The 13655-nt window shown below is 64.1% G+C and overlaps 4 non-coding genes across 4 annotated transcripts; all 4 read right to left on the bottom strand.

Annotated features, from left to right (window-relative positions):
* Window positions 1-225: 225 nt before the first annotated feature.
* LOC142869117 (5S ribosomal RNA) lies at window positions 226-344 on the bottom strand. The gene has a single exon (XR_012917897.1). It is a non-coding gene; the product is annotated as a 5S ribosomal RNA (ribosomal RNA).
* Window positions 345-3869: 3525 nt separating this feature from the next.
* Window positions 3870-3988, bottom strand: LOC142869116 (5S ribosomal RNA). The gene has a single exon (XR_012917896.1). It is a non-coding gene; the product is annotated as a 5S ribosomal RNA (ribosomal RNA).
* Window positions 3989-7511: 3523 nt separating this feature from the next.
* Window positions 7512-7630, bottom strand: LOC142869115 (5S ribosomal RNA). Its single transcript, XR_012917895.1, has one exon. It is a non-coding gene; the product is annotated as a 5S ribosomal RNA (ribosomal RNA).
* Window positions 7631-11157: 3527 nt separating this feature from the next.
* On the bottom strand, window positions 11158-11276 carry LOC142869114 (5S ribosomal RNA). Its single transcript, XR_012917894.1, has one exon. It is a non-coding gene; the product is annotated as a 5S ribosomal RNA (ribosomal RNA).
* Window positions 11277-13655: the final 2379 nt, after the last annotated feature.

Raw genomic sequence — 13655 nt, 5'->3', positions numbered from 1 at the left:
CACAGAGCAGACCTTTGGTCTGAGACCTGACAGTCCAGAAGCCACGCATGCTGCCGCGTGACGGCGGTGTCGCGGCTTGGGACAAGAGGAGGCCCCACGGTGCGGGCTGGGGCGCCAGGCACCGCGGCGGGCGCTGAGGGTGGGGGTGACCCCCACCCCGGGCCGCCGACTCGCTCCCAGAAAGGGGACAGAACAAGAGGCAAAACAAAAAAAAAAAAAAGAAGAAGCCTACGGCACCCGGTATTCCCAGGCGGTCTCCCATCCAAGTACTAACCAGGCCCGACCCTGCTTAGCTTCCGAGACCAGACGAGATCGGGCGCGTTCAGGGTGGTGTGGCCCTAGACGGCGGAGGGCGCCCCTGCCCCGCTCAAGAAGCCGAGCCTCTCTGCGCTTCCCCGCCGCCTCCTCCCCCCGCCCCAGGCCCCGCGCCGGCGCTGACCCGCACCGGGCCGGGCCTGTTGAGTTCACCGGCCGGGTCCGGCGGGCTCCGAGGGACGGGGGTGACAGGCGGGGCGGGGCGGGCAGGGAGCGGCGGGCCGGGGTGGGGGGCTGTCTCTCTATACACACACACACACACACACACACACACTCACACTCACTCACTCACACTCACACAAGATGCGCCTCCACGGCTGGACTCGCCAAGGTGGAGACCTTCCAGCCCCCTTCCTCTCCTCGCCTGGCCCACCCCCAGCTCGTGGCCGCCGCCGCCGCCGCCGCCGCCGCCGCCGCCGCCGATTGCGCACGCGCGGGTCGCCCGCCCTTTGACCCCAGGCAGGGGCCGCCATCCCTGACAACCCCTTTCAGCTGTGCCCCCCACCCTGTGGGTGGGCTGCCGCCTATTCCCCCGGGCCCGGGCTGGGGCACAGCGCATGGGGGAGGGGAGCGAGTGTATGGGGCGTCTCTCTCTCTAGGGATGTGTCCCATGGGTGGGGTGGCGTGGTTTGTGGGGCGCTGAAGAAATCAGTCCCCTCCATCTCCTACCTCTGGAAAACGCCCAAGCCCTTGGAGAACTGCCGGCAACGCGACCGTGGGGGCCGGGACCCTCCTCTGTGTCCTCCTGTGGCCCAGTCCAAGGGGCCTGGGCCTGGCCGGGGCTGCATTGGACCCCGACCACCCTGGCGTGTGGACTCGCTAAAAATCGGCGATTAGATATTGGATTCCAGCTTCATTGAGGTCATTTCACTAATGAGTGCACCGGAAAGAGTTTCCTAATCCATCTGTGAGGGTGGCAACTGAAAGAGAATTTTAAAGCTGACAGAATAGGCGAGGAAAGGCATAGGAGATTTCCACACCCAGTAAGGAAGCCTTTCCCGAAATGGAAGAAAGAAACGAGCAAACAGAAACACCGGTAGCCCGCCAGGATGAGAGTCTGCCCCCGAGAGAAAGTACCCTGACCAGGTTCACCCGTGGGTGGGTGGCGAGCTAGCGGCATTCAGAAGAGCGAGGCCCGCAGTCTGTGCAGAAGACACCTGCACTCGGGTGTGTGTGGCGGCACGATTCACAAGCAGCTCCAGATGTTAAGCCAAGGAGAAGCCAGGGAGTTCCCAACGCCCCAGGTGTCCTCAGCCCACGACTGGCTGCTGGGGGAATGCGAAGCCCGGCTCCTTGTCTCAGAGCCCTTGTCTCAGAGCGGGACAACCAGGAGGTGTGACGTACACACCGGGGTTCCCAGGAGGATCAGGCTGAAGCTGGGACTTGGCCTGAAAGTGTCCCCTCGCATGGCCACCCCCTTCCCCTTCCTGCTCCTCTACTCCTGGTGCCCCTCCATCCAGGGGCCAGACCTTAAAGAGTCACCCGCAAGAGAATCCTGGTCCCAAAGGAGCCTTCTGGGGGACCCGTGCTGAGAGAGGTTGTGGGCATGGCCCGCTGGGGCTCTGCCCGACCCAGGGCTGAGAGATGCAACCTCCCAGCTCTGGGTCCCAGCAGGGGAAGCGTTGGCAAGCACAGGGCCAGTCCTCCAAAGGCCCAGGTGCAGGGAGCCCAGGCCAAGCAGCCTGTGGAAGAAGCCACCCCGGGAACACGACTGCAGGCCACGGCCCTTCCCACCTCCTCCTCCTCCTCCTCCTGCTCCTCCACCCCCCCCCGACCTCCCACCCCCCCACCCCACCCCCCGACATGGCGCAGGGCTCAGAGACACCTCAGACACTTGCTACCCAAAGTGCAAAGGGCATCAGTTGCTCCTCCAAACCCCCCCCCTGCCCAGCAGACCGCGTTGTCCAGCCAGCCCCCGGGCCTCCCTGGGGTGCCCAGCACAAAAGTGCAGACAACCACCGGACCCTCAATCTCAGTTTTCGGATGTTTTTGCCACTCTAAGGACCCGCAGGCCAGCTGGGCCTTCTGGCAGGACAGAGAGCCCCGGAATCCGACGTGGAGAGCTGGGTGTACGTCCCCACGAGGAGGCGGTCCCCACCTCCGCGGCTCTCCCCTTGCGGGGGGGAAAAGCAGCCACGGGGCCTCAGAGAAGACACCAGGCTGGGCGCCCGCCCCACAGTGGGGGCACGTCCCCCGCAGGCCACTTAGCGCCGGCCGCCGGCCGGCGGACGGTTGGGTGGCGCGAGACGCAGCGGCCGCCCTGCTACCGGGTTCCTGGGAGGGCGTCCTGGAACCAGCGTCCACACCAAGCCCTTGGAAGGCCCAGGCGACGGAGGAGCCCCGTCAGGCAGGGGCCGAGGACGGTGACGGCCCCGGGCGGGGAGGAGCGTGTCAGGCAGGGGCAGAGGACGGTGACAGGTGACAGGCCGGGCGGGAAGGAGTCAGTCAGGCAGGGGCCGAGGAGGAGACGGGCTGGGTAAGGGTTAGGGTTAGAGTCAGGGCACAAGTCACAATCGCAAAGACCTGGAAGCGACCCGAGTGCCCATCGACCCACGAGTGCGTAAATGAAATGTGGCGCGTGGACACCACGGAGTGCTATTCAGCTAGGAGGAGCAGCGGTGAGAGGGCACCTCTCGTGGTTCTCCTGGCCAGAGCTGGAACCCGTTCCAGTAAGCCAGGTAGCCCAAGAATGGACACACGAGCACCACGTGCTCGCGCTCATCAGCAAATGGGTACGAACCGATGGACACCTAAGTGGACACAGAGGAATCACCTTCATCGGGTGGGTGTCGGGCGGGTGGGGGGAGGGGATGGGCATACACCTCCATTAGGAACGGGGTGGGTGCGCACCGACTGGGGGATGGGCGCACTTGAGGCTCTGACCCGAGGGGGGAGGCTGGGAGAGGGCAACGTACCCGACCTTAACATTGGTACCCCCACAATACGCTGGAACAACATCAGAGGTAAATGAATAAGAACACAGGGGGGAGGGGGGCACGGGCAACACATGTCACCTTAATACTTGGACTCCCATCATCTGCTTGAAAAGAGAGAGAAAAGAAAATGCAATCATAGAGATAAGAGACACTTTTTAAACATAATGAATCCGAAGAGAAAAGTAAAAGGAGGCCTGTGGAGCAGGTCTGGGTGTGACTCCGGATCCCCCAACATCAGGTGCCACCACCAAAGATTCCTACGTGTAGCCCATAGAACCCCAAAAGCAACGGGACGAGTTCTGGTCACATACTCCCTCAAAATGACATCCTGGCCTTCTTCTGGAACTCCCTCCCCTCTCAGACTCTCAAGGTTTCCTCCAGCGTGTCGGTTCCCACAGAGCAGACCTTTGGTCTGAGACCTGACAGTCCAGAAGCCACGCATGCTGCCGCGTGACGGCGGTGTCGCGGCTTGGGACAAGAGGAGGCCCCACGGTGCGGGCTGGGGCGCCAGGCACCGCGGCGGGCGCTGAGGGTGGGGGTGACCCCCACCCCGGGCCGCCGACTCGCTCCCAGAAAGGGGACAGAACAAGAGGCAAAACAAAAAAAAAAAAAAGAAGAAGCCTACGGCACCCGGTATTCCCAGGCGGTCTCCCATCCAAGTACTAACCAGGCCCGACCCTGCTTAGCTTCCGAGACCAGACGAGATCGGGCGCGTTCAGGGTGGTGTGGCCCTAGACGGCGGAGGGCGCCCCTGCCCCGCTCAAGAAGCCGAGCCTCTCTGCGCTTCCCCGCCGCCTCCTCCCCCCGCCCCAGGCCCCGCGCCGGCGCTGACCCGCACCGGGCCGGGCCTGTTGAGTTCACCGGCCGGGTCCGGCGGGCTCCGAGGGACGGGGGTGACAGGCGGGGCGGGGCGGGCAGGGAGCGGCGGGCCGGGGTGGGGGGCTGTCTCTCTATACACACACACACACACACACACACACACACACTCACACTCACACAAGATGCGCCTCCACGGCTGGACTCGCCAAGGTGGAGACCTTCCAGCCCCCTTCCTCTCCTCGCCTGGCCCACCCCCAGCTCGTGGCCGCCGCCGCCGCCGCCGCCGCCGCCGCCGCCGCCGCCGCCGATTGCGCACGCGCGGGTCGCCCGCCCTTTGACCCCTGGCAGGGCCCGCCATCCCCACAACCCCTTTCAGCTGCGCCCCCCACCCTGTGGGTGGGCTGCCGCCTATTCCCCCGGGCCGGGCTGGGGCACAGCGCATGGGGGAGGGGAGCGAGTGTATGGGGCGTCTCTCTCTCTCTCTAGGGATGTGTCCCATGGGTGGGGTGGCGTGGTTTGTGGGGCGCTGAAGAAATCAGTCCCCTCCATCTCCTACCTCTGGAAAACGCCCAAGCCCTTGGAGAACTGCCGGCAACGCGACCGTGGGGGCCGGGAACCTCCTCTGGGTCCTCCTGTGGCCCAGTCCAAGGGGCCTGGGCCTGGCCGGGGCTGCATTAGACCCCGACCACCCTGGCGTGTGGACTCGCTAAAAATCGGCGATTAGATATTGGATTCCAGCTTCATTGAGGTCATTTCACTAATGAGTGCACCGGAAAGAGTTTCCTAATCCATCTGTGAGGGTGGCAACTGAAAGAGAATTTTAAAGCTGACAGAATAGGCGAGGAAAGGCATAGGAGATTTCCACACCCAGTAAGGAAGCCTTTCCCGAAATGGAAGAAAGAAACGAGCAAACAGAAACACCGGTAGCCCGCCAGGATGAGAGTCTGCCCCCGAGAGAAAGTACCCTGACCAGGTTCACCCGTGGGTGGGTGGCGAGCTAGCGGCATTCAGAAGAGCGAGGCCCGCAGTCTGTGCAGAAGACACCTGCACTCGGGTGTGTGTGGCGGCACGATTCACAAGCAGCTCCAGATGTTAAGCCAAGGAGAAGCCAGGGAGTTCCCAACGCCCCAGGTGTCCTCAGCCCACGACTGGCTGCTGGGGGAATGCGAAGCCCGGCTCCTTGTCTCAGAGCCCTTGTCTCAGAGCGGGACAACCAGGAGGTGTGACGTACACCCCGGGGTTCCCAGGAGGATCAGGCTGAAGCTGGGACTTGGCCTGAAAGTGTCCCCTCGCATGGCCACCCCCTTCCCCTTCCTGCTCCTCTACTCCTGGTGCCCCTCCATCCAGGGGCCAGACCTTAAAGAGTCACCCGCAAGAGAATCCTGGTCCCAAAGGAGCCTTCTGGGGGACCCGTGCTGAGAGAGGTTGTGGGCATGGCCCGCTGGGGCTCTGCCCGACCCAGGGCTGAGAGATGCAACCTCCCAGCTCTGGGTCCCTGCAGGGGAAGCGTTGGCAAGCACAGGGCCAGTCCTCCAAAGGCCCAGGTGCAGGGAGCCCAGGCCAAGCAGCCTGTGGAAGAAGCCACCCCGGGAACACGACTGCAGGCCACGGCCCTTCCCACCTCCTCCTCCTCCTCCTCCTGCTCCTCCACACCCCCCGACCTCCCACCGCCCCACCCCACCCCCCGACATGGCGCAGGGCTCAGAGACACCTCAGACACTTGCTACCCAAAGTGCAAAGGGCATCAGTTGCTCCTCCAAACCCCCCCCCCTGCCCAGCAGACCGCGTTGTCCAGCCAGCCCCCGGGCCTCCCTGGGGTGCCCAGCACAAAAGTGCAGACAACCACCGGACCCTCAATCTCAGTTTTCGGATGTTTTTGCCACTCTAAGGACCCGCAGGCCAGCTGGGCCTTCTGGCAGGACAGAGAGCCCCGGAATCCGACGTGGAGAGCTGGGTGTACGTCCCCACGAGGAGGCGGTCCCCACCTCCGCGGCTCTCCCCTTGCGGGGGGGAAAAGCAGCCACGGGGCCTCAGAGAAGACACCAGGTTGGGCGCCCGCCCCACAGTGGGGGCACGTCCCCCGCAGGCCACTTAGCGCCGGCCGCCGGCCGGCGGACGGTTGGGTGGCGCGAGACGCTGCGGCCGCCCTGCTACCGGGTTCCTGGGAGGGCGTCCTGGAACCAGCGTCCACACCAAGCCCTTGGAAGGCCCAGGCGACGGAGGAGCCCCGTCAGGCAGGGGCCGAGGACGGTGACGGCCCCGGGCGGGGAGGAGCGTGTCAGGCAGGGGCAGAGGACGGTGACAGGTGACAGGCCGGGCGGGAAGGAGTCAGTCAGGCAGGGGCCGAGGAGGAGACGGGCTGGGTAAGGGTTAGGGTTAGAGTCAGGGCACAAGTCACAATCGCAAAGACCTGGAAGCGACCCGAGTGCCCATCGACCCACGAGTGCGTAAATGAAATGTGGCGCGTGGACACCACGGAGTGCTATTCAGCTAGGAGGAGCAGCGGTGAGAGGGCACCTCTCGTGGTTCTCCTGGCCAGAGCTGGAACCCGTTCCAGTAAGCCAGGTAGCCCAAGAATGGACACACGAGCACCACGTGCTCGCGCTCACCAGCAAATGGGTACGAACCGATGGACACCTAAGTGGACACAGAGGAATCACCTTCATCGGGTGGGTGTCGGGCGGGTGGGGGGAGGGGATGGGCATACACCTCCATTAGGAACGGGGTGGGTGCGCACCGACTGGGGGATGGGCGCACTTGAGGCTCTGACCCGAGGGGGGAGGCTGGGAGAGGGCAACGTACCCGACCTTAACATTGGTAACCCCACAATACGCTGGAACAACATCAGAGGTAAATGAATAAGAACACAGGGGGGAGGGGGGCACGGGCAACACATGTCACCTTAATACTTGGACTCCCATCATCTGCTTGAAAAGAGAGAGAAAAGAAAATGCAATCATAGAGATAAGAGACACTTTTTAAACATAATGAATCCGAAGAGAAAAGTAAAAGGAGGCCTGTGGAGCAGGTCTGGGTGTGACTCCGGATCCCCCAACATCAGGTGCCACCACCAAAGATTCCTACGTGTAGCCCATAGAACCCCAAAAGCAACGGGACGAGTTCTGGTCACATACTCCCTCAAAATGACATCCTGGCCTTCTTCTGGAACTCCCTCCCCTCTCAGACTCTCAAGGTTTCCTCCAGCGTGTCGGTTCCCACAGAGCAGACCTTTGGTCTGAGACCTGACAGTCCAGAAGCCACGCATGCTGCCGCGTGACGGCGGTGTCGCGGCTTGGGACAAGAGGAGGCCCCACGGTGCGGGCTGGGGCGCCAGGCACCGCGGCGGGCGCTGAGGGTGGGGGTGACCCCCACCCCGGGCCGCCGACTCGCTCCCAGAAAGGGGACAGAACAAGAGGCAAAACAAAAAAAAAAAAAAGAAGAAGCCTACGGCACCCGGTATTCCCAGGCGGTCTCCCATCCAAGTACTAACCAGGCCCGACCCTGCTTAGCTTCCGAGACCAGACGAGATCGGGCGCGTTCAGGGTGGTGTGGCCCTAGACGGCGGAGGGCGCCCCTGCCCCGCTCAAGAAGCCGAGCCTCTCTGCGCTTCCCCGCCGCCTCCTCCCCCCGCCCCAGGCCCCGCGCCGGCGCTGACCCGCACCGGGCCGGGCCTGTTGAGTTCACCGGCCGGGTCCGGCGGGCTCCGAGGGACGGGGGTGACAGGCGGGGCGGGGCGGGCAGGGAGCGGCGGGCCGGGGTGGGGGGCTGTCTCTCTATACACACACACACACACACACACTCACACTCACTCACTCACACTCACACAAGATGCGCCTCCACGGCTGGACTCGCCAAGGTGGAGACCTTCCAGCCCCCTTCCTCTCCTCGCCTGGCCCACCCCCAGCTCGTGGCCGTCGCCGCCGCCGCCGCCGCCGCCGCCGCCGCCGCCGCCGATTGCGCACGCGCGGGTCGCCCGCCCTTTGACCCCTGGCAGGGCCCGCCATCCCCACAACCCCTTTCAGCTGCGCCCCCCACCCTGTGGGTGGGCTGCCGCCTATTCCCCCGGGCCCGGGCTGGGGCACAGCGCATGGGGGAGGGGAGCGAGTGTATGGGGCGTCTCTCTCTCTCTCTAGGGATGTGTCCCATGGGTGGGGTGGCGTGGTTTGTGGGGCGCTGAAGAAATCAGTCCCCTCCATCTCCTACCTCTGGAAAACGCCCAAGCCCTTGGAGAACTGCCGGCAACGCGACCGTGGGGGCCGGGAACCTCCTCTGGGTCCTCCTGTGGCCCAGTCCAAGGGGCCTGGGCCTGGCCGGGGCTGCATTAGACCCCGACCACCCTGGCGTGTGGACTCGCTAAAAATCGGCGATTAGATATTGGATTCCAGCTTCATTGAGGTCATTTCACTAATGAGTGCACCGGAAAGAGTTTCCTAATCCATCTGTGAGGGTGGCAACTGAAAGAGAATTTTAAAGCTGACAGAATAGGCGAGGAAAGGCATAGGAGATTTCCACACCCAGTAAGGAAGCCTTTCCCGAAATGGAAGAAAGAAACGAGCAAACAGAAACACCGGTAGCCCGCCAGGATGAGAGTCTGCCCCCGAGAGAAAGTACCCTGACCAGGTTCACCCGTGGGTGGGTGGCGAGCTAGCGGCATTCAGAAGAGCGAGGCCCGCAGTCTGTGCAGAAGACACCTGCACTCGGGTGTGTGTGGCGGCACGATTCACAAGCAGCTCCAGATGTTAAGCCAAGGAGAAGCCAGGGAGTTCCCAACGCCCCAGGTGTCCTCAGCCCACGACTGGCTGCTGGGGGAATGCGAAGCCCGGCTCCTTGTCTCAGAGCCCTTGTCTCAGAGCGGGACAACCAGGAGGTGTGACGTACACCCCGGGGTTCCCAGGAGGATCAGGCTGAAGCTGGGACTTGGCCTGAAAGTGTCCCCTCGCATGGCCACCCCCTTCCCCTTCCTGCTCCTCTACTCCTGGTGCCCCTCCATCCAGGGGCCAGACCTTAAAGAGTCACCCGCAAGAGAATCCTGGTCCCAAAGGAGCCTTCTGGGGGACCCGTGCTGAGAGAGGTTGTGGGCATGGCCCGCTGGGGCTCTGCCCGACCCAGGGCTGAGAGATGCAACCTCCCAGCTCTGGGTCCCTGCAGGGGAAGCGTTGGCAAGCACAGGGCCAGTCCTCCAAAGGCCCAGGTGCAGGGAGCCCAGGCCAAGCAGCCTGTGGAAGAAGCCACCCCGGGAACACGACTGCAGGCCACGGCCCTTCCCACCTCCTCCTCTTCCTCCTCCTGCTCCTCCACACCCCCCGACCTCCCACCCCCCCACCCCACCCCCCGACATGGCGCAGGGCTCAGAGACACCTCAGACACTTGCTACCCAAAGTGCAAAGGGCATCAGTTGCTCCTCCAAACCCCCCCCCCTGCCCAGCAGACCGCGTTGTCCAGCCAGCCCCCGGGCCTCCCTGGGGTGCCCAGCACAAAAGTGCAGACAACCACCGGACCCTCAATCTCAGTTTTCGGATGTTTTTGCCACTCTAAGGACCCGCAGGCCAGCTGGGCCTTCTGGCAGGACAGAGAGCCCCGGAATCCGACGTGGAGAGCTGGGTGTACGTCCCCACGAGGAGGCGGTCCCCACCTCCGCGGCTCTCCCCTTGCGGGGGGGAAAAGCAGCCACGGGGCCTCAGAGAAGACACCAGGTTGGGCGCCCGCCCCACAGTGGGGGCACGTCCCCCGCAGGCCACTTAGCGCCGGCCGCCGGCCGGCGGACGGTTGGGTGGCGCGAGACGCTGCGGCCGCCCTGCTACCGGGTTCCTGGGAGGGCGTCCTGGAACCAGCGTCCACACCAAGCCCTTGGAAGGCCCAGGCGACGGAGGAGCCCCGTCAGGCAGGGGCCGAGGACGGTGACGGCCCGGGCGGGGAGGAGCGTGTCAGGCAGGGGCAGAGGACGGTGACAGGTGACAGGCCGGGCGGGAAGGAGTCAGTCAGGCAGGGGCCGAGGAGGAGACGGGCTGGGTAAGGGTTAGGGTTAGAGTCAGGGCACAAGTCACAATCGCAAAGACCTGGAAGCGACCCGAGTGCCCATCGACCCACGAGTGCGTAAATGAAATGTGGCGCGTGGACACCACGGAGTGCTATTCAGCTAGGAGGAGCAGCGGTGAGAGGGCACCTCTCGTGGTTCTCCTGGCCAGAGCTGGAACCCGTTCCAGTAAGCCAGGTAGCCCAAGAATGGACACACGAGCACCACGTGCTCGCGCTCACCAGCAAATGGGTACGAACCGATGGACACCTAAGTGGACACAGAGGAATCACCTTCATCGGGTGGGTGTCGGGCGGGTGGGGGGAGGGGATGGGCATACACCTCCATTAGGAACGGGGTGGGTGCGCACCGACTGGGGGATGGGCGCACTTGAGGCTCTGACCCGAGGGGGGAGGCTGGGAGAGGGCAACGTACCCGACCTTAACATTGGTAACCCCACAATACGCTGGAACTACATCAGAGGTAAATGAATAAGAACACAGGGGGGAGGGGGGCACGGGCAACACATGTCACCTTAATACTTGGACTCCCATCATCTGCTTGAAAAGAGAGAGAAAAGAAAATGCAATCATAGAGATAAGAGACACTTTTTAAACATAATGAATCCGAAGAGAAAAGTAAAAGGAGGCCTGTGGAGCAGGTCTGGGTGTGACTCCGGATCCCCCAACATCAGGTGCCACCACCAAAGATTCCTACGTGTAGCCCATAGAACCCCAAAAGCAACGGGACGAGTTCTGGTCACATACTCCCTCAAAATGACATCCTGGCCTTCTTCTGGAACTCCCTCCCCTCTCAGACTCTCAAGGTTTCCTCCAGCGTGTCGGTTCCCACAGAGCAGACCTTTGGTCTGAGACCTGACAGTCCAGAAGCCACGCATGCTGCCGCGTGACGGCGGTGTCGCGGCTTGGGACAAGAGGAGGCCCCACGGTGCGGGCTGGGGCGCCAGGCACCGCGGCGGGCGCTGAGGGTGGGGGTGACCCCCACCCCGGGCCGCCGACTCGCTCCCAGAAAGGGGACAGAACAAGAGGCAAAACAAAAAAAAAAAAAAGAAGAAGCCTACGGCACCCGGTATTCCCAGGCGGTCTCCCATCCAAGTACTAACCAGGCCCGACCCTGCTTAGCTTCCGAGACCAGACGAGATCGGGCGCGTTCAGGGTGGTGTGGCCCTAGACGGCGGAGGGCGCCCCTGCCCCGCTCAAGAAGCCGAGCCTCTCTGCGCTTCCCCGCCGCCTCCTCCCCCCGCCCAAGGCCCCGCGCCGGCGCTGACCCGCACCGGGCCGGGCCTGTTGAGTTCACCGGCCGGGTCCGGCGGGCTCCGAGGGACGGGGGTGACAGCGGGGCGGGGCGGGGCGGGGCGGGCAGGGAGCGGCGGGCCGGGGTGGGGGGCTGTCTCTCTATACACACACACACACACACACACACACACACACTCACACTCACACAAGATGCGCCTCCACGGCTGGACTCGCCAAGGTGGAGACCTTCCAGCCCCCTTCCTCTCCTCGCCTGGCCCACCCCCAGCTCGTGGCCGCCGCCGCCGCCGCCGCCGCCGCCGCCGCCGCCGCCGATTGCGCACGCGCGGGTCGCCCGCCCTTTGACCCCTGGCAGGGCCCGCCATCCCCACAACCCCTTTCAGCTGCGCCCCCCACCCTGTGGGTGGGCTGCCGCCTATTCCCCCGGGCCGGGCTGGGGCACAGCGCATGGGGGAGGGGAGCGAGTGTATGGGGCGTCTCTCTCTCTCTCTAGGGATGTGTCCCATGGGTGGGGTGGCGTGGTTTGTGGGGCGCTGAAGAAATCAGTCCCCTCCATCTCCTACCTCTGGAAAACGCCCAAGCCCTTGGAGAACTGCCGGCAACGCGACCGTGGGGGCCGGGAACCTCCTCTGGGTCCTCCTGTGGCCCAGTCCAAGGGGCCTGGGCCTGGCCGGGGCTGCATTAGACCCCGACCACCCTGGCGTGTGGACTCGCTAAAAATCGGCGATTAGATATTGGATTCCAGCTTCATTGAGGTCATTTCACTAATGAGTGCACCGGAAAGAGTTTCCTAATCCATCTGTGAGGGTGGCAACTGAAAGAGAATTTTAAAGCTGACAGAATAGGCGAGGAAAGGCATAGGAGATTTCCACACCCAGTAAGGAAGCCTTTCCCGAAATGGAAGAAAGAAACGAGCAAACAGAAACACCGGTAGCCCGCCAGGATGAGAGTCTGCCCCCGAGAGAAAGTACCCTGACCAGGTTCACCCGTGGGTGGGTGGCGAGCTAGCGGCATTCAGAAGAGCGAGGCCCGCAGTCTGTGCAGAAGACACCTGCACTCGGGTGTGTGTGGTGGCACGATTCACAAGCAGCTCCAGATGTTAAGCCAAGGAGAAGCCAGGGAGTTCCCAACGCCCCAGGTGTCCTCAGCCCACGACTGGCTGCTGGGGGAATGCGAAGCCCGGCTCCTTGTCTCAGAGCCCTTGTCTCAGAGCGGGACAACCAGGAGGTGTGACGTACACCCCGGGGTTCCCAGGAGGATCAGGCTGAAGCTGGGACTTGGCCTGAAAGTGTCCCCTCGCATGGCCACCCCCTTCCCCTTCCTGCTCCTCTACTCCTGGTGCCCCTCCATCCAGGGGCCAGACCTTAAAGAGTCACCCGCAAGAGAATCCTGGTCCCAAAGGAGCCTTCTGGGGGACCCGTGCTGAGAGAGGTTGTGGGCATGGCCCGCTGGGGCTCTGCCCGACCCAGGGCTGAGAGATGCAACCTCCCAGCTCTGGGTCCCTGCAGGGGAAGCGTTGGCAAGCACAGGGCCAGTCCTCCAAAGGCCCAGGTGCAGGGAGCCCAGGCCAAGCAGCCTGTGGAAGAAGCCACCCCGGGAACACGACTGCAGGCCACGGCCCTTCCCACCTCCTCCTCCTCCTCCTCCTGCTCCTCCACACCCCCCGACCTCCCACCCCCCCACCCCACCCCCCGACATGGCGCAGGGCTCAGAGACACCTCAGACACTTGCTACCCAAAGTGCAAAGGGCATCAGTTGCTCCTCCAAACCCCCCCCCCTGCCCAGCAGACCGCGTTGTCCAGCCAGCCCCCGGGCCTCCCTGGGGTGCCCAGCACAAAAGTGCAGACAACCACCGGACCCTCAATCTCAGTTTTCGGATGTTTTTGCCACTCTAAGGACCCGCAGGCCAGCTGGGCCTTCTGGCAGGACAGAGAGCCCCGGAATCCGACGTGGAGAGCTGGGTGTACGTCCCCACGAGGAGGCGGTCCCCACCTCCGCGGCTCTCCCCTTGCGGGGGGGAAAAGCAGCCACGGGGCCTCAGAGAAGACACCAGGTTGGGCGCCCGCCCCACAGTGGGGGCACGTCCCCCGCAGGCCACTTAGCGCCGGCCGCCGGCCGGCGGACGGTTGGGTGGCGCGAGACGCTGCGGCCGCCCTGCTACCGGGTTCCTGGGAGGGCGTCCTGGAACCAGCGTCCACACCAAGCCCTTGGAAGGCCCAGGCGACGGAGGAGCCCCGTCAGGCAGGGGCCGAGGACGGTGACGGCCCGGGCGGGGAGGAGCGTGTCAGGCAGGGGCAG

Source organism: Microcebus murinus, unplaced genomic scaffold, assembly GCF_040939455.1.
Source record: "Microcebus murinus isolate Inina unplaced genomic scaffold, M.murinus_Inina_mat1.0 scaf057_hap2_Mmur4.0, whole genome shotgun sequence".
Lineage (NCBI taxonomy): Eukaryota > Metazoa > Chordata > Mammalia > Primates > Cheirogaleidae > Microcebus > Microcebus murinus.
The sequence above is the reverse complement of the archived record's forward strand: the minus strand, read 5'-3'. Positions and strand labels throughout refer to the sequence as shown.